We start from the raw sequence: 21604 nt of genomic DNA on the forward strand, positions 1-21604 counted from the left end.
AGTGAATTCTAGACAGCTTATCATTTCATCTCTAAAGATAGGGATTCTGTAAAAAAAAATCAGTATCACACCTAAACAAAATGAACACTTCCTTAATATAATGAAATATCCAGTTAGTATTCATATTTCTCTGATTATTGTAAAAATTTATTTTCTAGTTTTCTTTTTAATTTGGCTCCGAATGAGTCCATGTATTGTGATTGATTGCTGCAGCTCTTACGTCACTCTTAATCTATAGGTATTCTTCTTCTTTCTCTTGCAGTGTTTTGCTGAAGAAACTGGGTCATTCATTGGTCTCGTAGAGTTTCTCACATTCTCGATTTGGCTGACTGCATCCTCGTCACATCATTTAACATGTTCCAAACTCGGAACATGTTAGGGCTTGGTCAAACTCAGGTTCCTTTAATTTATTTATTGGAGGGGCAAGGATCCCTTGGTTGTGGTGTGTACATCTGTCAGGAGACACACAATGTCTGGTTCTCTCCCCTCTTGTGGTATTAGCAGCCTTGATGATCATTGCCTAGATCCATTCATTCATTACAGGCTAATTGCCTATTAATGACTCTCTCTAATTAGACGTTGCTTCTTTCATCCCACAGTAAGTGATCTCTTACTTTGGAAAGAAGCCTCCTTCTTTGGGAGGTGTTGCTGTGGAGGCTGAGACCACATGGCAACAGGGTGGCCCACTCCCACTCGTTCTGGTGTCTCTGTGGATTGGTAAGGCAGGTGTCTTATAAATGCCAGTTTGGGAGTCTTGGAAAGAGTCCTTTGCATCTCTACAGTGTTCAGTCAGATTTCAGGTTTTTGTGTTGATGGAGGGAGTGAAAGCCTGGAATACTCCAAATAATTTTTCCAATTAGCTTTGATATACAGTTTAGCCATATTGAATCAGACACAAACCTTCCCTATCTCCTATACCCACCCCCTAGCTCTTACTACTATCACCGACCTGATAACTCTTTATATTTGTATAATAGATGATAGTTTGCAAAGCACACACACACACACACACACACACACACACACGAGATGGAGGCGTTGAGGTCAGCTTACCTGAGTATGGATTTTGATCCAACTTTCTAACTGCTTGGCCTTGGGCACGTTAGCTGACTTCTCTCTGCATCAGTGTCTCCACCTACCTTACAGGGTACTTATGGATATTAAATGAGATAATGTAAACAAAGAACTTAGCACAGTGCCCGACACATAGTAGGAGCTCAGTAAGTGTTAGCCATTGTTATTTTGAATGATCTGCTCAGAGTAATCCAGTATCTAGCTGTGAGATCTGCAGACACTGTAGAGAACAGAGCAGCAGCAGATAACTGAAAGCTGGCCGTATATCACAGACGTAGGATTGTATGCTAGCTGTTCCAGGAGCCACCGATAAGGAGGTCCAAGCAGCATTTGATAGCAGTTTCGTTTCTTTTCAGCTTAGCCAGAGTCATCAGAAAGTGGCCCAGGGCTTCAGCCAAAATTTTAAGGATGATGAGGTTGTATCCAGAGAAATCAGTGACCTTGCTCTCAGAAACACGTGCCTCAAATGGGGAAAGCAATCCGGCCACCCTGGCTCCCTGATACCTGCTCTGTCCCTTCCTTAGGAATGGGAGCAAGCGGGGAGGGAGTGGGAGGCCGTGGGATTTGGCTTAGACTTGCTCTTGTATTTTTCCCTTTTGGAGGCCTGGCTGTTTCTTGCCCTTGAGGAGGCCCCCTGAGGCCTTGGGCCTAGAGAGCCAGGTAGACGCTCCTCCTCCCCGGGAGCTTGCAGTCCCCTGGGGCCTGGCACAGCTGCTTGCCCATCTGCCCATGCAGATCAGAGATGGAAATCTGCAGTTAGACAATTAGACACAACAACCTGCCTGGGCAGAGGAGGAAGCCTACTTACGAGGTGCCAATCAAGTGCGGGACTTCCAGTGCTCTCCTTGGCCTAAGTGGGCCAGAGACTTCAGGCCGAGAAGGGCTCTGGCACTGCGGCTCATGGAAAGAGAGGAGACTGGCAGGCACCAAGCTCCTTTGCTCTGTATGAGCTCTTTATCACTGGCTGGTTCCTATAACTCTTCAAGTGCTGGGCAGTGTAGACAATAGGACACCATTCGTGGGCCTTGAGAGAGACAGAGAAAGGAATGGAGCTGAGATGAATAGGAAGTGAGGCCTCGGTGGGAAGGACAGGTAGGAAGGCTGGGCAAACAGTGAGCATTGCACTGCCTTCTTAGGCATCAAAAAAAGGAAGACTGGAACTTAATGAACAAAATTAATTATTACATTTCTGTTTCACTGGCTCCTGCCTGTTATATCCTTGAGCTAGTTCTTTTGCTGGGAGCTCAGTCTTGTGACTCAAGCATGTGAGCAGAGAGTGGCAGAGTTTCCATCCCAGGCAGAAGAGAAAGGGGGATGGGAGAGACTGGGGCGAGGCAGAAACCCAAGTAGCTGCTTTGTCCATAACTTCAGACTACAGAGGCTGCTGTTTGGAGCTGGCTTCTGCCTGGACCAATTCTAAGGGCCCCAGGGTCTGGGCAGTAAGCAGAGTTCAAGGGCACAGAGCCATGAACATTTGGATCATACAGCTGGAATGAGGATGCTGGGAGCCAGTGGACACTGAGTGAGGTCGGATTAAACTTTCCCCCAGAGTCCTAATGCCTAACTCTGTGCTGGCACACAGAAGGCACTCATGAAATATGAATTGAGTGGATGAATGGATGAATAAATGAATGAATGGACCAGTTAAAGAGAAGGAAAAGGGGTTTGACTACATTTCTCCTTAGACCCTTTAAAAATTCTCTAGCTTGATCCTTAGGGTTTGGACTTAGGTCTCAAAACGGTTGTTGTTGGAAATGTGTTATAAATTGGGGCAAAGCTTGATTATCTATCCCACAGAGCACTGCTTTGTGAATTAACCAGGATTTGGGCTTTCTTCTTTCCCTTTTACCTCCACGTCTCCGCATGTGCTGACTTGGGTGGGTCCGTGGGGACACAGAGTGGGGCAGCCATACTTAGAACCTTAGATTGAGAGCTGGGAAAAATCTGTAGCTTTCAGCTCCCTGAGTCCTCCATCCCTCCTTGGTTTCTGAGTCTGGGTCTCAATTGCCTGTTTCCTTCCCAGTGCTTTGCACATAGTGGGTGCTGATAGGACATTTGCTGAATAAAGAAATACTAAGTTGGCAGAGGCAGGAGGGAGAAGCCTTCTCCATCCTAACTTCTTAGGCCCTGTTCCTTCTTCCCGGCCTTATAATGGGGCAGACTGCCTTTAAGGGACAGAGAGGGTAAGTATCCAATCATGCCCTCTGGTCTCCATGAACTCAGGGGTCCAGTTTGAGCCTGGGCTCTGTTTCAGCTGGCAGAAGGGGCATGGAACTGGAGCCTGCCCTCGGCCCTAGAGAAAGTCGGCTACAGCAGGACTGGACACGTCGAGTGCCCAGCAGCCTGTCCTACAAAGCGGCTCAGGAGAAAATTAAATGGATTCAAGCCAGGTGAAGCTCAGCTCACAGCACTGGACTCACTAGGTAGGGCACTGGGCAGGGTGAGGAACGGGGGGCACTGCCCTCTTTTGTGCTCTGTCCAGCCTGTAAGTTAATGACAGCTCAGCCGTACCTGGCATTGGCAGCCTGGAAATGGCTGTTACTGCCTCTCCCCGTGCCCATTCTTGAATCCCTTGCTTGCCCTGGCCACTGAGATCTTTGTAGGATGAAGTGACCTCTGGGGAAAGCCAGGAAGCAGAGTCCTGCTCTATGGCGTCCTCCTGGGTTTGCCTGCAGGCTACCCTAAGAAATCACCAAGAAGGAACTTTTTCAGGGCTCAGGGTCCTGAGCAACCTTAGTCATCTTCTAGCAGATCTTGTCCTCAAGCTTAGAAGGCAAACTTATCCAGATCTTCTAGAGGAACTAAGGCCCAGCGAGGCTGGCGTGTGCCCAAAGGCTCCCTGGGAGGCATCTGGGCACTTGGCCTCGCAACCCTGGGACCCGAGCTCTCAATATTTCTGAGCATCAGGATTCCATGGGGTGCCAAACCAGAGGCTTTTTTAACATGTGAGCCCTTCTTTAGGGTGACCAGTTGTCCCGATATGTCTATGTTTTAGCACCAAAAGTCCTGCATTCTGGGAACCCTTCTTTGTTGGGCAAACTGGAACAGTTGGCCACCAATCCCTGGGGATTCTCTGTGCCAGCCCTCTAACCCCGGTTTGCATTTCTCTGCATTGCTTCAATCACGGGGTACATTTCTTCCCGCCATTCAGCTTCTGTGGGCTGATCCTAGAGATCTGAAGGCACAGATAACTGGGCAGAGATGTCACCTACCCAAGGTGCATGAGGCACTTCATCCCCATTTCTCAGGAGCTTTAAGACAATCAGAATAGTTGCTCCTCTCTCTGCAATTGGAGCAACTGAAGCACAGCCTGGAGGTGGCTCCTGCCTGTCTGTCGCCAAGAGCTCTGACCACATCTCACGTTTCTGCATCTCTTCTCTTCTAAATAACTTCAAGCATCCTCTGGTCCCTGGTCTTCTGTACCCTAACATGGTCCCTAGGCCAAAGGGTGAAGACATGTACAGGTGACACAATACCCTCTTAATAACTGGAGATACTGAAGTCTATGGAAGGTTTAATAAGCTTTTGGCCCAAGATCACACAGAAGCACTAAGATCAGAATCAACGTATAATTCAGCACCTTTAGGCACAAATCTTCAGCTTTTGTGATTTCTGGAGTAGTCTCTCCTGCTTCAGATCAGTTCTTCTGAATCGTATCCCTCCCAGTTAAGATTTTGTCAGAGAAAGTCGGCCTCAGAGAAGATTATTTCTACATTCTCTTTCTTTGGCCCCTGTCCCTGTCTTGTTGGTGGTGAGACTTTTCCTGTCTAAGTGTCAGCCTCCTTTCTGATGGGGGCCAGAAATAGGCAGAGCTGGAGTTGCCTAGCCCCGTCCTTCCCATCCCCTCCCATAAAGGGGTTATTCACTGAGGCCCCTCTCTTTATCCTATTTATAAATCTTTCCAGCATGTCTTTGTCCCAGTGACAGACACTACTCTACCCTCCTTAACCCTGCCCTCTCCTTCAGCCTCGGTTGAGATGCTAGAAATTTCTTTCTATCCTCTGTTGTTCACAATTCATAGCCCTGACTCTTACCAGGCCCGTTTGACAATCAAATCAGAGAGAAGAGCTGCTTTTTGGGGACAGGCCCCCGGGTCACGGCAGGACTCTGGAATGTAGACACTGGAGAGGACTCATGAAGTCCTTGTGCAGCTGAAACACCCCTCCCCTCCCCGCACCCGCCCCTGCCCCGGGCTGGATTTTCATTACACTTCATTACAGCCAGGGGTGACTCATGCAGAACCTTGGGGCCCAGGGCAGAAGTGTGACTTCAGTCTTCACTCAGCACTCATCAGAACACTCATTCAGTGTGCTTGTAATGGGAATTGAGTGATTATCATGGACGGCAGGAGCATATGACCTGCACTTGGCTAACGTGGTCAAGAGCACAGCTCTGGAGTTAGTCTGCCCAGGTTCCATCCAAGTCCTGCCACTCTGGGTATTTAACCTCATTTTGTCTCATCTGTAAAATGGAGATGGTAATAGCCATCTCAAAAGATTGCTGTGAGGATGAAGTGAGTTGCATTTAGGATTATGCCTGACACAAAGTATGCGCTCAAATAGCTATTATTATTAGCTAGCTCATACCCTCTGCCATTTGCCTCTCTAGTAAGTTGTTCATTCATTTGACAAATATGTACTGAGTGCCTATTATGTACCAGGAATACAAGGATAAACTTGTTCAAAGTTTCCAGTTACACGAGCATTTTCTAAGGCCCTCTATTTTTGCTTTAGCCTCTTTCTTCCTCAGGATCTATTGGCAGCAACTGAGGTTGAGAAATGGGTCATCACTCAGGTCCCATCTAGCTCTTGATGACCCTAGTCTGCATGGTGTGGGGCAGGGTTTTGTGTATAGGTCACTCTCCTTGGGAGTCAAAGGACCTGAATTCTGTTAAAGACCTGGCTGGTAACCAGGTCATATCATCCAAGTGACCTTGAATAGGTCACTTCATCTTCCTGGGCCTCAGTGTCCCCATCTTTCAAATGGAATAATAACGTCTTCCAGCCTTACCTTGTATGGGTGCTGTGCCGATAAAATGAGATAATGGATGCAAAAGCACCTTGCAGAAGTAAAGTTCTTTGTAAATGACAGGTGTGAGGATGACAAAGAGGGAGCAGTTTCCAGAGAACTCCCAATCTAAGTGCAGAGGTGGGCCTCCCCCAGGAAAGGGCCTGAAGGTAATTAACATGAGTGCCAGAGCTCCTTGAGGGCACTGAATGTCCAGTGCCTAGCAGAGTGCTTGGCCCACAGTAGACACACAATGAATGCCTGGCACACAGTTGTAGGCCTTTAGTAAATGTTTGTCAAATGAATGACTATAACGAATTGCTCTGTCCAACGTAGCTGCAGGGAGGATATTAAGTTCTGCGGAAATGCAAAGTGAGGTCAAGGTCAGCGTTGGGCGTGGTCTATCAGGACAATGCTAGGACTAAAGTCACACAATTTAGAGCCTTGAGTTAATACATCATTATTAACTGCTTAAGAAAAAAAGAAGTCTGGGCACACACAGGTGCTCATTTATTTGCATGTTTAAACTGGGCAGCGTGAGACTAAGGGCAAGGGATGGTCAGACTGACCTGAGGTCCTGTCTAAGCTCTGCTGCCTGCTGTGTGACTTGAGCAGGTTTTTCAACCTATTGGGACCATCCTGGAAGAGATGATTTAGATTTAGGATGGATAGAAGGAGAAGAACTTGCATCAGTAAAATGACACTCCATGAGACAGGAAGGGCATTTGCAAAGTCCCCAGGGCCAGTTGGCTTGGTTTGAGTTGGGGGGGTAGGGGTGTTGGTCACAGAAGAAAGGAGTAAAAGGAGTGTTGTAAAAGGGTGTTGGGGAAGAGCCCTTGAAGCCCAGGCAGAGGAGTTTGCATAGGCAGTAGCCACAGCTAGGTTTTGAGAGAGAAAAATGCTTGGTAGGGGAATGTGGAAGAGCACGTTTGAGAAGTTGATTGTGGCTGGTGGGGGAGCAGACCACAGGAGGCCCGTTATCTGCTGTTTGCCCATTAAGGACAGAATCCCAGTGGTTGTTAGTTCTGGATAACAGGGACAGCGGTTGGGGCTGCAGGGGCCTGGGACCACCTGCCAAGCAGCTGCTAATGACACTTTGAAGATGGCAAAAGCTGGATGGCAGCCCTCTGCCATGCAATTTCACTGGCTTCTCCCAGGCAGAGTGGGGAGCTGGCCTGGCTTTTTAGTTTTGGGAACTTCTGTTGCAATGGGAAAGGAAGGGAATAGAGAATTTTGGAGGCTGCCTGGGCAGCTAGGACTAAAGTCATACAGTTTAGAGCCAGGAGTTAATACATCATTATTTCCTCCTTTAAAAAAGAAGTCTGGGCACACACAGGTGCTCATTTGTTCACATATTTAAACTGGGTGGCATGAGACTAATGGCAAGTGATGGTCAGACCAACCTGAGGTCCTGTCTAAGCTCTGCTGCCTGCTGTGTGACCTCAAGCAGGTTTCTCAGCCTCCCTGGGCACCCCTTTTCTCACCTACAAAGGCCTTTGTCAGAGAGTTAATTTGAAGATTATAAAAAATCGTAAAAAAAAAAAAAATCATGTGTCTAAAGTACTGAGAGCTTTACTACATAGTAGTATGTAGTAAAGTTCTCAGGAAGTGGTCATGGTTTACGTTTTTAGTGTCTTCTTCCCAATATCCTTTCGTCTCCTGCTAAGGGAGAGGAGGCAGAGCAGGTACTGCAGAGCCCCAGGGGCAGCTCCTGGCACCTGCTTTTCCTGACTCTGCTATAGGCTGGGCTCTGTGCCTGCACTGTCCTATGCACTGGGGACACCAGACGTGAGACTGTCTTTCTCTCCTCTGTATCCTGGTACCTCACAGTGCCTGGCACAGGGCAGACATTTACTAAATGTTTGTTGGATGGAAGGTGAATTTGACATGGTCCTTTAAAGTTCAAAGTCTAGCAGGGGAGACAGACTTATAAACAAAGAATTGAGAAAAATAAGACTAGATGCACAGAGGGCTTTGCAAACACAGACGAATGAAGTCTGCCTGAATGGAAGTCAGGAGTGGCTGTAGGGGGCAGGTTTAGGCTCCACCTTAAAGTATGGGTGTGTGGGTGGAAGGGGTGCAGCTCAGGCAGAAGGAACAGCACGCCTGGAGGTTGAGATTCACGAGGCAGCATGGGACCTGGAAATACATCAGCAGGGTCGGGGCTGAAGCACAGAGAACGTTTCAGGAGTCTCAGGGTAGGAGGCCAGAAGGTGATGTGGCTTGTGAAGAGCTTTGGCAGCTCTACCCAGGACCGTGGGTTTAATCCTTTAAGGGTTTGAGCAGTCGTGGATCACAGTTTGCTTCCTCTTTTCTCCTTGCCCCTGTCCTTATGGTCCAGCACAGATGAGTTACCTGAGGATCAGAGAGGCTTGTGGCCTGCCTGAGAGCACACAGCACATTAGCTGTAGGGTCAGAATGAGAGCTCAGTGCCTTGGCTTCCACTAACTGTTGCTTTATAGAGTGGACTGTCCTTGTGGATGCTCCCCAGGACCACCAGGGCAGCCGTGGCCTCCAGCTAACACTACCCCACATTCTGCCATGCAGCAGCTGCCTTGTCCATTCAGAGAGCCCTGTGCGATTGAGCCCGGCCCTCCCTCCCCCGCCCAGCTCTCTGGCACAAAGGAGAAGCCACAAGATCCGCTGGAATACCTTCCTGCTTCATTTCCAGGTGCCTGGCTGCCTGGCATGTGCCAGATTTGGCTTGAGGACTTGTTTTTCAAAAGAGATTGGGCAGGATTTGCAGAGCGTGATGGCATTATTCAGGATTTTTTGGAGGAAGCCAAGAACCCCTTCTGCCCTCACCTGCCCCTACCTCTTCTAGAGATCTAGTCCCCAGAGTTTGCCTTCAGGGCCAGTGTGCCTTGCAGCTAGGAGGTCTCCACAAACACATATGGAGTGAGCAATGGGCCACATGGGAAGGGGTTGGGGACCTGGTACTTTCCAGAAAACGAGGAGGAGCAGTGGGGGCCTCACAGGGGCTCAGGCTGAGCAAAAAGTCTCCTTATCTCCTCACCCCAGGGAAATTCCAGAGAGAAGCCAGCTTGTTAAGTTATGGTTTCCAGTTGTTTTCCTGAGTCATATGCAGAAGCCAAGCCTGTTCAGGAGCCCCCTTCCCACAGAAGCCGCCCCTCCCTCCTGCCTCAGGGAGGTGGGGTGGGTGTTTGTGGGGAATCCAGATGGAGGAATGTGGCTTCTTGCTCAGGTTCCTGTGGCACCAGCTCCTCACCTGGGGAGCACCCCCAAAAGCTCACCCCACTTCTGGGGCTGGGCATCCAGTGGAGGGTCCTCCCCAGCCTGTGTTGCAGGCCCCCGTTCCCCTGAATCCATCCCCATCAACCAGGACAGGAATGAGCCTGCATTTAACAGGTGGGAACGACAAGGGGGGGGAGGCAGTGCAGCGTGGGAGCCTCCGAGAAGACGCGGCAACGGGCTCTTCTCACTTTCTGGAGGTGGGAAAGGAGAGAAGGAAGGACAATGGCGTCCTGGGAAACTGCCGGGCCTCCCCGGCAGCTGAAGGCCACCCCCTTATAAGTGCTCCTTAATTCTGTCCTGGACAGGCTCTGGGGGGTGCAACCTGTGTCTGTGCATCTCCGTGAGACTTAGGTCAGCCGAGGGCCATGTGCCATGGTCCAGTCCCACTGGCTTGAGGAGACACCATCTCCTGGTACCTGCTCACCCATCCTTCCCCCCTCACTCCTGCCTGCCTTCCTGCTTGCTCCCCCATCTTTCCTTTCTCCCTCCTCAGCCCTCCCTCCCCCTTCCATTTCTCTCTTCTCCCTCCTCCCTGTTTATCCATTCCACTTTCCCTGCCTTCCCACCCTTTCTTCCCCAGACATTTACTGAGAAATCACTACATGCCAGATACCAGGAATACGAAGATGAATAAGGCATGGTCACTGCCCTCGAGGAACTGGGGGAGACAGATACATAAACAGATCATCGCAATATGGGGAGATGTCGTGGCTCAGAAACACCTGTGCAGGAGAGGGAGCAATCACTTCTGTTGGGGTGGGAATGGGGGATTGCTGGAGGAAGAGCAGTTCCTACCAGTTCCAAAAGGAGCCTGGCCTTGCTGGGACCTGCCCTCACTTATATTCACAAAGTCTGTGACCAGGAGCAATTCCCTTAACATCTCTGGATCTCAGTTTTCATATATATATATATATTTTTTTAGAGGCTTACTCTAAAGTAAGGCTTTTTGAGGCTTACTACAGAATGAAAAGACACAAACAGAATCATGGGTTTGGCCTAGTAGGAGGCAATGTTAGCCATTTCTCATTGGAGAGGACGGTGAACAAGGATACTGGGAATTTCAGAGGAAATGGTCCGTGAAGCTGGTGGGAGAGAAGCGGCTGCCCCTCCTCTTGCTCTGTGGAGGACCGTGGGCGGGCCCCGGGAAAGAAGAGGTTTCATTCAAAATTATAGTCGTGTTGTCTTCTTTTGTCTCTCCTCTTTCTTCCCACCGCAAGTATCAGCTGGGTTTGATGAAGCCCATGGTTGGTTCCAGAGAGAAACTGCTCAGATCGAGTACTTAACACATATGGTTACGAGCCCTGTTAACCAACTTCATTTCCCCCAACTATTGTAGTAGAACTCTCTGGACTCTACGATGGGACCCTGGGGGTACTGTTTCCTGAGCTCAAGCCATTAGAAAATTAAATTGCTTGGCCTTGAGGTGAGTGCAGATGAAGCACCCCTCTCACGAACAGGGCAACCTCCTCGGTGGCAGAAACTTTTTAGGTCTGGCTTCCCTTTCACATGTGAGAAGGTGGCGTCAGAGTGAAGCAGACAGTGTAGTATAGTGGGTAAAAGTCCACACTTGGGAGATAGAATTCAAATCCTGGCTCCACTACTGATGAGCTGTGGGGCAAGTTAACCTCTCTGTGCTGTTTCCTCACTTGTAAGACGGGAGCGGTAATACCTACCCCATAGATTGTATTGAATTAAATGAGTTAATCTGGAAAGCACTTAGTGTAGTGCTCTCAGACGCTTGTACTCACCCTGCTCAGGCTCGTGTTCCTCAAATTAACTAAGCCTCTTTCCCTAAAGCTATGTGTACAAACACTCATGAAACCTATGAGACTTGGGAATCTGACTCTTAGCATGTATTGTCTTTGGAGAGACACTTAGCTTTTCCCACAGCAATGGATTTCAGTCTTTCCCTCCACACTACAGAAAGATATTTACCATGTAAGCACGCACACACACACACACACGCACACGTATGTACAAATACAGAAATTACACTTTTATATAGCACTTGTGCCAAACACCTTTCCAAACGCTTTATGTATATTAGCTAATGTAATCCTCACAACAGCCTTATGAGGTGGGCGCTGTCAGGGTCCTCATTTTAAAGATGAAGACCCTGAAGCATAGAAGGACAAGTGACTGAGTCAATACTCTAACACGGTGTGTGTGTGTTATGGGTTTGAAAAGTATCACAAAATAATCCTCTTACCAAGTGCACACTGATATTTTCTATTCTGTTCCATTAAATTTTAAAAGTGCTGACCTTGATTTACTCAGTTGACTGCACAACCTGCTGATGAGTCGAAAATTACATCATGAAAGTCACTGTCCTACAGAGTCTGCTCAGAAAGGGAGGAGGGTAACGAGGGGAAACTTCTGAGGCAAGGAGGACAAAGACACGGCAGCTTCGCATGGCCTTTTCCTAGAAGTGGTGGAGCTCTTGCTGGGAGCGCTGGGGCTCTGAGACTGGGAAGGGACCTTGTGGCTCCCAGATGGGGGCTCTCAAGAGAATGTGCTCCGACCCTTGGAGGTGGCTGGAGCAGGGCTCAGGATGTCGCTCTTGTTATCTTATCCCTTCCCAGACTCAGATCAGGGAAAGGCATCCCAACCTGGAGCCCTTGCCCTGGAGCCCAGGATGCGGGCCTGATTGCTGAGGGCTTGAGGTACCTGGGCCTCATCATGTTCTATCAACAGTACCCTGTGTTTTACTTTTAGGTTTAACTTTTGAAACACTCTTATATTTATCAAGTTACTTTATGCTCACAAGAGCTAACTTGAGTGTAGGTTCCATTCCATTCCACAGGTGAAGGAAGAGAGTCAGGTTCAGCCTCTCTTTGGGCCTCAGGTTTGTCCAATGGTTCTGCCAGGGCTCAGGGAAGCCTAGAATGCAGGCTTCGGGCTTCCGGTTCCAGTGATTTCAGCTGCAGATTATACGGTCGATGGTGTGATTGAGTGTCAATCATGGAGATGTTTAAGGAAGTGGATACACAGAGGCTGTTTCACCCATCTGGGGTCCATCACCTGGCTCCTCTGTGCTTCAGCCCCAGTTGCCCCCTGTGAAATATAGCAGAGCACCCCCGTTCTTGGGTACCCTAGTGCGGAGGCCGGAGGCACGAGGAGTAGGCCACGCTCAGCTTGCGTCTGCCCGTGGTGTCATTCTTATCAGGGTGAGTTTGATGTCTGTACTGACTTCCCCAGTGGGGGATGGCTTAAATCCCAGCCAGCCAGATAAAGGTTAACCCAAAGACTGGGAGGCTAGAGAAGGTGGAAGCCAGGGGAAGCTGTGACCTTTTAGAAGGGACCTCCGTCACTCTGGAGCAGGTCAGCGGAGCCACTGCCCTCTGGAGCAGGAGGAAGGACCAGATCAGCTCAGGAGGCCCTGCCAGCTCTGGGGAGCCCTGCCCCACAGGTCCAGTACTGGCATTAGGGACAAGGGACTGCTGGGGAGGTTGGGACCACTAGGCGGGCCCGCCAGGAACTTTTCTCCTGGGTCCCTATTCTGAGCGCCCTACAGCTGTCTTTCAGGGCAGCTGTCTCCTTGCTTGGGTTTCTGGTGGGGACTGTGTTCTCACACCCACTCCCACATCCTGTGTCAGGAAAGCCAGGCTCTCACCCAGCCAGCGCCTCACCTCCCCTCATCTGTCCCGGTGGTGCTTTTAGTAGTTTAAAAAGTTAGGGAAATGTTTTTCAGAGCTGTGGTTGCTCCTGAAGGAGCCCAGCTTCCTGTTGCTGGGAGTGAGCCTTCAAAGCTCATTTTATCTATCGATCAGTAAGAACACATTCATTGATCAGGAGACACTTGGTGCCTGGTGGGAGTCACAGCCTGGCCCCCAACACTCCCCCAGCTCTAGTTAGTTATGAGGGGTAAACGAGGTCATAAATATGGAGCAGTAGACACAATGGTGAAGACGATACATGTTAGTTCCTATCGTTATTCTTTCCTCCCAGGGTGACCCCTGACCTAGTCAAGGGGCCGGTCTGCCCCCACCTCTTTTCTGTGGCTCTCTTTCTGGGATGCCCGCCCTGGCTCTCTCAGGAGCTGTTGTCTCCATGCGGATGCCTCCCTGACCGTCTCCCGACTCTGCCTTCATACTGCCCTCATCACGGGCTGTCTTTGAGGGGAGGGCCGTTTGGTGGGTTTGGTTTGTCTGTGTCCAGTACTAGACTGGGCGTTCCTTGAGCACAGGGACCCCCTCTCATCTTAGTCTCTAGCACTGTGGGTGCACAGGATGTCCACGTAATGAATGGCCATATCTGCACGGGGGAGGGGGCTTCCTGTGGGCTGGGGGTGCTTGGCGGAGGCTTTCTGGAAACGGTGGCGTTGGGGCTCAGCCTTAAAGCAGTGTCCACCTGCCTCCCCTGGAAGATTTGGATTCAACAGGCAACCTGGGAATCAGTTTTTTAGAGAAATTCCTCAGGTTCTCAAACAATCAGTTTGGTTGAGATCTGTTACCTTAAAGGTTGGCTTGCTCTGGTGACTGGAGAGGAGTGGGGCATCCTGGTGGGAGGTGGGGCATGGCCGAAAGCAGAGATCCCTAAGGCTTTTTGGGGGAAATATTGGGAAGCTCTGGCTGGATTAGAAATTTTTTACGTGGAGCAGTGGAATAGGATGTTTGAAAGATGAATGGGGATGAACTGTGGTGAGCCTTAGATGCCATGACAAGGTGTTAGGCCTTTATGTAGCAGGCAGGGGAGGGGGCAGCCACTGGAAATTTCTGAGCCAGAGAGTAACATGATGAAAACAGGCATTAAACCGTACCCTACAGGGAGGAAATTGGCTGTATTTTTAAAGCACAAAGGCAGAGTCCTAAACGTCCTCTTATCACTCATTCCAAGTGCTTCTTGGTGTCTAACCTAAATCTTTCTTGCTGCAAAGTACAGTTTGTCTCCTAGGAGTTGGAAAAAACCTGGACAGAAAGAAAAGTCCTTCTCCCATTTCTGTCAGAAGAGAACCCACATATCTTGGTGGAACAAGTATGTGCGCCAGGGTTCTGGGCCAAGCCGGCAGAGCCCCGGGGCACGGGAGGGCACTGCGGCCAGCATTAATATAGGTGCCCACCTCCAGGGGTGTGGGTTAGAGTCATCAGAGCCCCCTGGGATTAGAAGCCCTGGATTTGTCTCTTTGGTGCTGTTGTGCCTCCCCACCCCCAGTACCGGCATACGCACTGCCCCTTGGAAAAGCTTGCAGGCATCAAGACAGGCCCCTCTACCCTCCTGCTCCGTTGTGAAGGTAAGAGAGATGAGGCTGATAAAGGTCTCTCAGCCGGGAGAGAAGGGCATAGAAGAAGAACAAGGTATGATTCAGCGATGGGCACAGGAGAAGAGGTTGGGGGGTGTCTCACCCCTGCTTGTCGGGGTGCCCATCGGACACCTGAGAAGAGGCTCTGCTAGGAGGGAGGAAGCTGCGGTGTCTGCCCCCCTCCAGCCTCCAGCTTAAACCAACCCCAGGCTCAGGGGAGCGGGCTCGAGTTTGAGCCTGTCTTGTCCTCCGAGGGTCCTCCTCGGCTGTTGCCCTCGCCCCCTTCCTCCACCTGCCGTCTGCAGCAGTATCTGGTGGAATCCCAGAGATGCCAATCTCTAAAAAAGAAAGCTTTTCCTGAACAGGGACTCCAACCCTTCCCCCTCCCCCCGGGCTTCCAGGGCAAGTGGAACATTCCATTTAAAGGGTGAAACAGGAACAGGTGAGCGTACAGTGCAGAAAAGAGAGAGGACTCAGAGACAGGTGAGAGGGGTGCAGCTGAGCCACTCACGCTGCCCACCTCCACCTCTGCCACCTTCCTACCCAACTGCTGGAGGGCCCCTTGCTTCCTGAGCCCAGACCCCAAAATAGGATATGGCTCTGGGACACCTAAAGAGGCCAGGTAGGCAGACACCCTCTCAGAAGACCCTGTCCTTCGCACCTGGGGACCTGTACTTTCCCACCCACCTGGGGCGGCTGTGTCCCACAGTTCTGGGGGCACCATTCACACTGTGCTCCATGTGAATGGCACCCCCGAGCTGTGCCAAGGCCGGGAAGTCAGTGCCAGCAGATAAGGAGGAGGGCAGAATCAGACACTTTTCTGTTCCAGGCAAACAATAGGGACCTTCCAGGAAGCTCGGGGGAGGGAGTTGCCTGTAAGAGGATCCCCGCTGGATGTTCTGTGGGGTGACTTAAACAGGTTTTTGCATTTGCCACTGATTGCTTAATTAGACACCTACATAGTGCTCTCTGCTAATGACCATGTCTCCCAGGGAGATGATAGATAAAGGGGTGGGTGGCTTCAGAGGCCAGGTGGAGGTCTCGAGGACAACCACCTGAGAATGGGGGCGACGGAGGTAGAACCTCCTGGCATTTCCTTGGGCCAGTATGGACTATAGAGCATCAGAGAGAGTGGGTGCTTTCTCTCCAGGGACTGAGGAGAGATGCAGGGCTCAGGACCTGTTTCTGTCTCCAGTCTTAACATCCTGTGCGGGCTCCAAACTCCTGGCTGTGGTTTGCCCTCTTGAGAAATGGGGAGGGTCATCCCCAGTGTCCAGGTAGTCACTGATGCCAGATGAGCCCAAGGTGCATGTTTCTGGAAGTAGGTACTCTGAGGTGCAGAACAAACCGGTGTTTTTCCAGGCACCTGCACGTTAGGTTGGAAAGAGCCAGGTAGGGAGCTCTGACGATTGCCTGGAGGAGGGCATCACTCAGCGCTGTGAACTCCAAATGGACAATTAGGAACCATTCTGGGATCTGAAGCTGAGCTTTGATAATGGGCTAAGAGCTTAGCCGCAAATATTTCAGAGCTGCTCAGAGGGTGTGCTAGAGGCAAACTGATGCTGGTAATCATCTGCTGATGACTGGGGGACTGGCTGGATGTAAGTGTGATTCTTCTTACCTATCCTCAGCCCTCTCCAGCTCATCTTCCTAGAACTGTGGTTGTTGGGATGTGGGACAAAGAGGCCCCAGCCGTCTCTTGGGTGAGCCAGCCAAATATTTACCAAAAGCAGGGCTGCAGAGGAAAGGTGCCAGGAGCCAGGTAAATGTTGTGTTTGTACTGCCCAAACAATGCCATGCTTCATGGGCTCCCGAACGCCACAGCTCCCTGAGCCAGGCCCCTGTGAAGACTGGCTGTAGGGAACCACGGGACTGTGCACCATGTGTGAGATAGAGAGATGCCATTCCCATTCTGCTCCTGGGTATCTCTGGGATGCTGGCATCCTGGCATTGGATTGTCTTTGGTCTCCTTTCCTCCGTCCCAGGAAGGCCCGAGTGTCTCAGGAGGATGGAATCCGTTGAGGGACTGCAGGATGGCTGTATGTTTCTGTTGGTCATGATGGAAGTAATCATTTCTGCCCATTTCAAAGACAGGGTGGGGTTAGCAGAGATGGTCTAGTGTCATGGAAACTTTGGACTGTAGGGAAGACTGAATTTTGAAGCTGGGCAGACCTAGCTTTGAATTTTGGCCTTACTGCTTACTAGCTTGCGCCTTGGGGCCAGTTAACTAACTCCTCTAATCACAGTTTGCTGTGGCCTAAAATGGGATTTCAGGACCCACATTGCCATGGGTGATTGTGATCATTGCTCCCATAATGAAATAAAGCAATCTATTCTACAGCATAACCCTGAAGGCTTTCCTGTTGGGAAGCAGGGATTATATTCAATTTCATTCCATAAACATTTTTTTAATTTATTTTATTTTATGTATTTATTTTTGGCTGCGTTGGGCCTTCGTTGCTAGGCGCGGGCTTTCTCTAGTTGCGGCGAGCGGGGGCTACTCTTTGTTGCGGTGCGCGAGCTTCTCATTGCGGTGGCTTCTCTTGTGCAGTGCAGGCTCTAGGTGTGCAGGCTTCAGCAGTTGTGGCTCACAGGCTCTAGAGCGCAGGCTCAGTAGTTGTGGCGCACGGGCTTAGTTGCTCTGCGGCATGTGGGATTTTCCCGGACCAGGGCTCGAACCCGTGTCCCCTGCATTGGCAGGTGGATTCTTAACCACTGCGCCACCAGGGAAGCCCCATAAACATTTTTTTTTTGTGGTACGCGGACCTCTCACTGCTGTGGCCTCTCCCGTGGCGGAGCACAGGCTCCGGACGCGCAGGCTCAGCGGCCATGGCTCACAGGCCCAGCCACTCCGCGGCATGTGGGATCTTCCCGGACCAGGGCACGAACCCGTGTCCCCTGCATCGGCAGGCGGACTCTCAACCACTGCGCCACCAGGGAAGCCTCCATAAACATTTTTTTTTAATTTTTTAGCATCTTTATTGGAGTATAATTGCTTTACAATGGTGTGTTAGTTTCTGCTTTACAACAAAATGAATCAGTTATATATATACATATGTTCCCATATCTCTTCCCTCTTGCGTCTCCCTCCCTCCCACCCTCCCTATCCCACCCCTCCAGGCGGTCACAAAGCACCGAGCTGATCTCCCTGTGGGCTGCTTCCCACTAGCTATCTACCTTACGTTTGGTAGTGTATATATGTCCATGCCTCTCTCTCGCTTTGTCACAGCTTACCCTTCCCCCTCCCCATAGCCTCAAGTCCATTCTCTAGTAGGTCTGTGTCTTTATTCCTGTCTTACCCCTAGGTTCTTCATGACATTTTTTTTTCTTAAATTCCATTTATATGTGTTAGCATACGGTATTTGTCTCTCTCTTTCTGACTTACTTCAGTCTGTATGACAGACTCTAGGTCTATCCACCTCATTACAAATAGCTCAATTTCGTTTCTTTTTATGGCTGAGTAATATTCCATTGTATATATGTGTCACATCTTCTTTATCCATACATCCGATGATGGACACTTAGGTTGTTTCCATCTCCAGGGTATTGTAAATAGAGCTGCAATGAACATTGTGGTACATGACTCTTTTTGAATTTTGATTTTCTCAGGGTATATGCCCAGTAGTGGGATTGCCCCCATAAACATTTTTGAGCAAATGGTATTTCCAGTTCCAAAGAGCCAATGATTTTATGTCTTTAAAAACCCTTTGAACATCTTGGAAGGAAGAAATATTTGAAAACTCTATTATACTTGGCAATTATCATTAGTTTTTGTAACCCACTCAGGAAGTCTCTAACTGTTTAGTTCAGAACTGGAAACAACGGGTGGAGGCAGAAAGTGTGATGATGGCGCCCTCCAATAGGGGGATAGGCCGCCTTCAAGGCAGTGAGCGTCTTGCCCCTGCGGGAGTTCACGTGGCACCTTCATCTTTCCAAGTGCTGGAGAGAGCTTTTCCTGCATTGGGTGGAAGGGAAGACTGCTTTGTGCTGAGATTGCTTCTCCTAAATGTGGGAGGTTCTGATTCTGGGATCACCAGAATTCCCCAGTTGAGGACAGGGGCTTTCCCTACACTACAAGGCGAATGCATGAGAGATCAGAATTAGGGGGAATTTCCCCTGGAGCTTCCTGACTGCCTTCTCCAAAGCACAGCCCCTCTCATTTGGATCAAGCCTTGACTCTAACATCTTTCCTCTCCCTATATGTTCTTTACTACCATCAAAGGCTTGCGTGCACTCTTGCCTTGCCACATGTCCCAGAACCAGCTTCTATTCTGGGTGGGTCTTTTCCCTGTATTCCAAACCATCTCTAGCAGGATGGGAGATTAACAATCAAGCAACCATTTATGGCATTCCTTCTAGGTGCAAGGCACTGGTGTAGGAGCTAAGGGGGAAGGCAAGGAATTGTCCCAGTCCTTAAAAAGCTTCAGTGTCTCTTTTGGAAATAAGCTTTACACAAGTAAAAAGTCAGTTAAGGGTACAAGGCTGTATGAAACAACAGCTGAGTGGTAAAGACAATAGTAGGGGTGTGTGTGAGAGAAGTAGATAGCTAGTTCTGGGCTGAGGCACTTGGTGAACTGGGCCAATGGATTTTGGACACTGATTACTGTTGGAGTGAGAGACAGTGGTGGGAGAGAGTCAAAGCTGATCTTGTAGCTATAAGCCTTGTTGCCTGGGACAGTTAATGTTGACGTTGACAGAAGTAAGAGAACTTAGATGGGGAGCCCATTAATAATTGACTGGTTTTTTAACATGCATAGGTTACAGTATTCAAATGGTACAGAATAGTATTCAGTGAAAAGTTTCCCGCCTGCCCCCTCTCAGATTTAGCCTCAGCGCCCTCCTTGAAGGTGATCGCTGTTACCATTGTCTGGTATGTCCTTCCTGAGATGCTCTAAGGCAGTCTAGGCTATGACCCACGAGCCAAATCTGGCCCCCCACCTAATTTTGTATGAGCCAGCAATTGTGTTTATGTTTAAAGGGCTAAAAAAGTAATAAGAATAATAAGTGGTTTGTGATGCATTAAAGTTGTATGGAATTTAAGTGTGTCCACAAGTACAGTTTTCTTGTAGTACAGCTATGATCATTTGTTTATGCTCATTTCTTTGCATATTCTCTGTGGCTGCTTTTGTGCTACAAAGGCGGAATTGAGTAGCTGCAACAGAGACTATAAGGCCCACGAAGCAGAAAATATTGATATTTACCATCTAACCCTTTACATAAAAATTTGCTGACCTCTGCTCTAGGCAAATATAGAGAGATAGTTACAAATCATTTCTTAACCCAAATGGTAGCATATGAAGTGAATTGCTCTGCCCCTCGCTATCTGCATTTACTATATCTTGGAGACTGCGCCATATCAATACTATAACAGAGCTAGTCAGTGGGTGGTGAAGCTTAATTTGATTTTAGATGTGAGTTTAAGGCCAAGAACAGTAACCCTTGGGGAAATGCTCAGTGTGTGGTTGGGCTCGGGGGACTGAAACTTGGAGCCTGGAGGCGGAGATGTGAGGGACATCTGCAAGGAGGGCTTCGATGCGAATCTATGACCTTGGCCTGTAGATCAAAGATTTTCCTTTATAGAAATGAAGCATTGCATTCTGAGCACTGTTCAAAGTAAGCTCTGAATGCTAATAGGTTGACATAAAGACAATGAACTGGAAACATTAAACCAACACCTGGAGGAACAGTAAGTACTAAAGGCAATTTAGAGTTACCTTCTTGAGTCAGAAGCCAGCCAACAAAAGCTAGTGTGCAGTCGTGGACAGAGGGGTGCACAGTGGATCTTTACTGAATGCCTATTATGTGCCTACTGCTTTATGCCTGTTATCTATGTATTGATAATTGTCACTCTCTCATGTAGAATCATTTGCCTCATTTTACAAATGAGGAAATTGAGGCTCAGAGAGGTTAAGTGATTTTTCTCACAATCAGTGGTTCAAGTGAGAACCTAGTTGTGTTAAAGCATATTCCATCTGACTTTTAAAGCCTTCTCTTTCCATTCTACTACCCAAGATGCCAAATCTGGCTGGGAGTCACGGCCTAGCTTTGACAAGCCGTTTCATCTTCCTGGCCTCAGCTCCCTCATCTGCAAAATGAGCCAGTTGTCATCAGATTTCCCTTCCCACTCTCACCTGGCCTGATTCTGTTACAGGTGAAACATAAAGGAAGGGGTGGCGCTACAAGAGCCAGATGCAGAAACTTGGAAGAGGAGAGGAAGGTGTGGTTAGCAATGAGTATATACCAGACCAGTTATCTGGAAACTAATCCTTAGGAGAATGTTATTCCTTGATATGGAGGAAGACTCTAGAAATCTTTGCTCCTAAACCGAACTTACCCATCACCCTCAATGCCATGACCCTGAGCGTCACTTAAGCACCTGGACTAGAACAGCTGCAGGGGGTTGGGGCTGGGAGAGACTGTGGACAGCACCTGACAGGTCTCTCTCTGGGCCTGCATGCCTCCACTCTGCTCTCCTCTCAGGCTTTCTGGAGGAGCTGCAGCTAGAGGGCTGTCTGATGTTACCAAGTTGCAGCCTGGGTGGGGAGGGAGGGGAGTGCGAGGGCGGGTAAGCCATCAGACCCAAGGAGCCGGGGGTGTGAGTGTATTTATATAGGACTCAGCCAACCTGCAGTTTCAGATTTCAGACTCCGCTTTATCAGGAGAATTTCCCCTGGTTTTCAGTCAATGCTAGAGCAGGGAGCGAGCTGACACCAGAGCCTTCCTGCAAGGCTGGGGGAATGTTGGATTCCCGGGCCCTCTCCTCGTCTCCTTCCTTCTCACGGGAGCTGCAGCAGCCACTCTTGGCAATTTTCTTGGGTCGGGAGTATTGTTAGGATTCCTTCCCAATCATCAGTCTGCGTCTTCCAGTTGGGATCTGACTTCCAGCATGGAAGGTAATATCTGGGGTCCTGGGCTAGGAAGAACTGGGGTTACCCAGACTTCAGTGGGGAGGACCTGGGGGAAGGATGCACATGCTGGGCAAAGAGGAATAATTCACAATAAGAGGGATGAGAGAGAGAGAGGGAGAAA

General features: G+C 49.4%; 1 protein-coding gene across 17 annotated transcripts in view; it reads left to right on the forward strand.

The window, feature by feature from the left end:
• The window catches only part of PLEKHA6 (pleckstrin homology domain containing A6), a 137694-nt gene that overhangs the window by 41875 nt on the left and 74215 nt on the right, over nucleotides 1–21604 (forward strand). The window contains exon 1 of one of the 17 annotated variants that reach the window (XM_067729328.1): nucleotides 15089–15197. The exons of 15 other annotated variants lie outside the window; for them this stretch is intronic. The gene's annotated coding sequence lies outside the window, so the exon portion shown is untranslated. Of the gene's footprint in view, nucleotides 1–15088; nucleotides 15198–21239; nucleotides 21469–21604 lie in introns of those variants that run through there. One more of the 17 variants, XM_067729327.1, reaches the window with a different exon arrangement.

Source organism: Pseudorca crassidens, chromosome 2 (assembly GCF_039906515.1).
Source record: "Pseudorca crassidens isolate mPseCra1 chromosome 2, mPseCra1.hap1, whole genome shotgun sequence".
In the NCBI taxonomy this organism is placed as follows: domain Eukaryota; kingdom Metazoa; phylum Chordata; class Mammalia; order Artiodactyla; family Delphinidae; genus Pseudorca; species Pseudorca crassidens.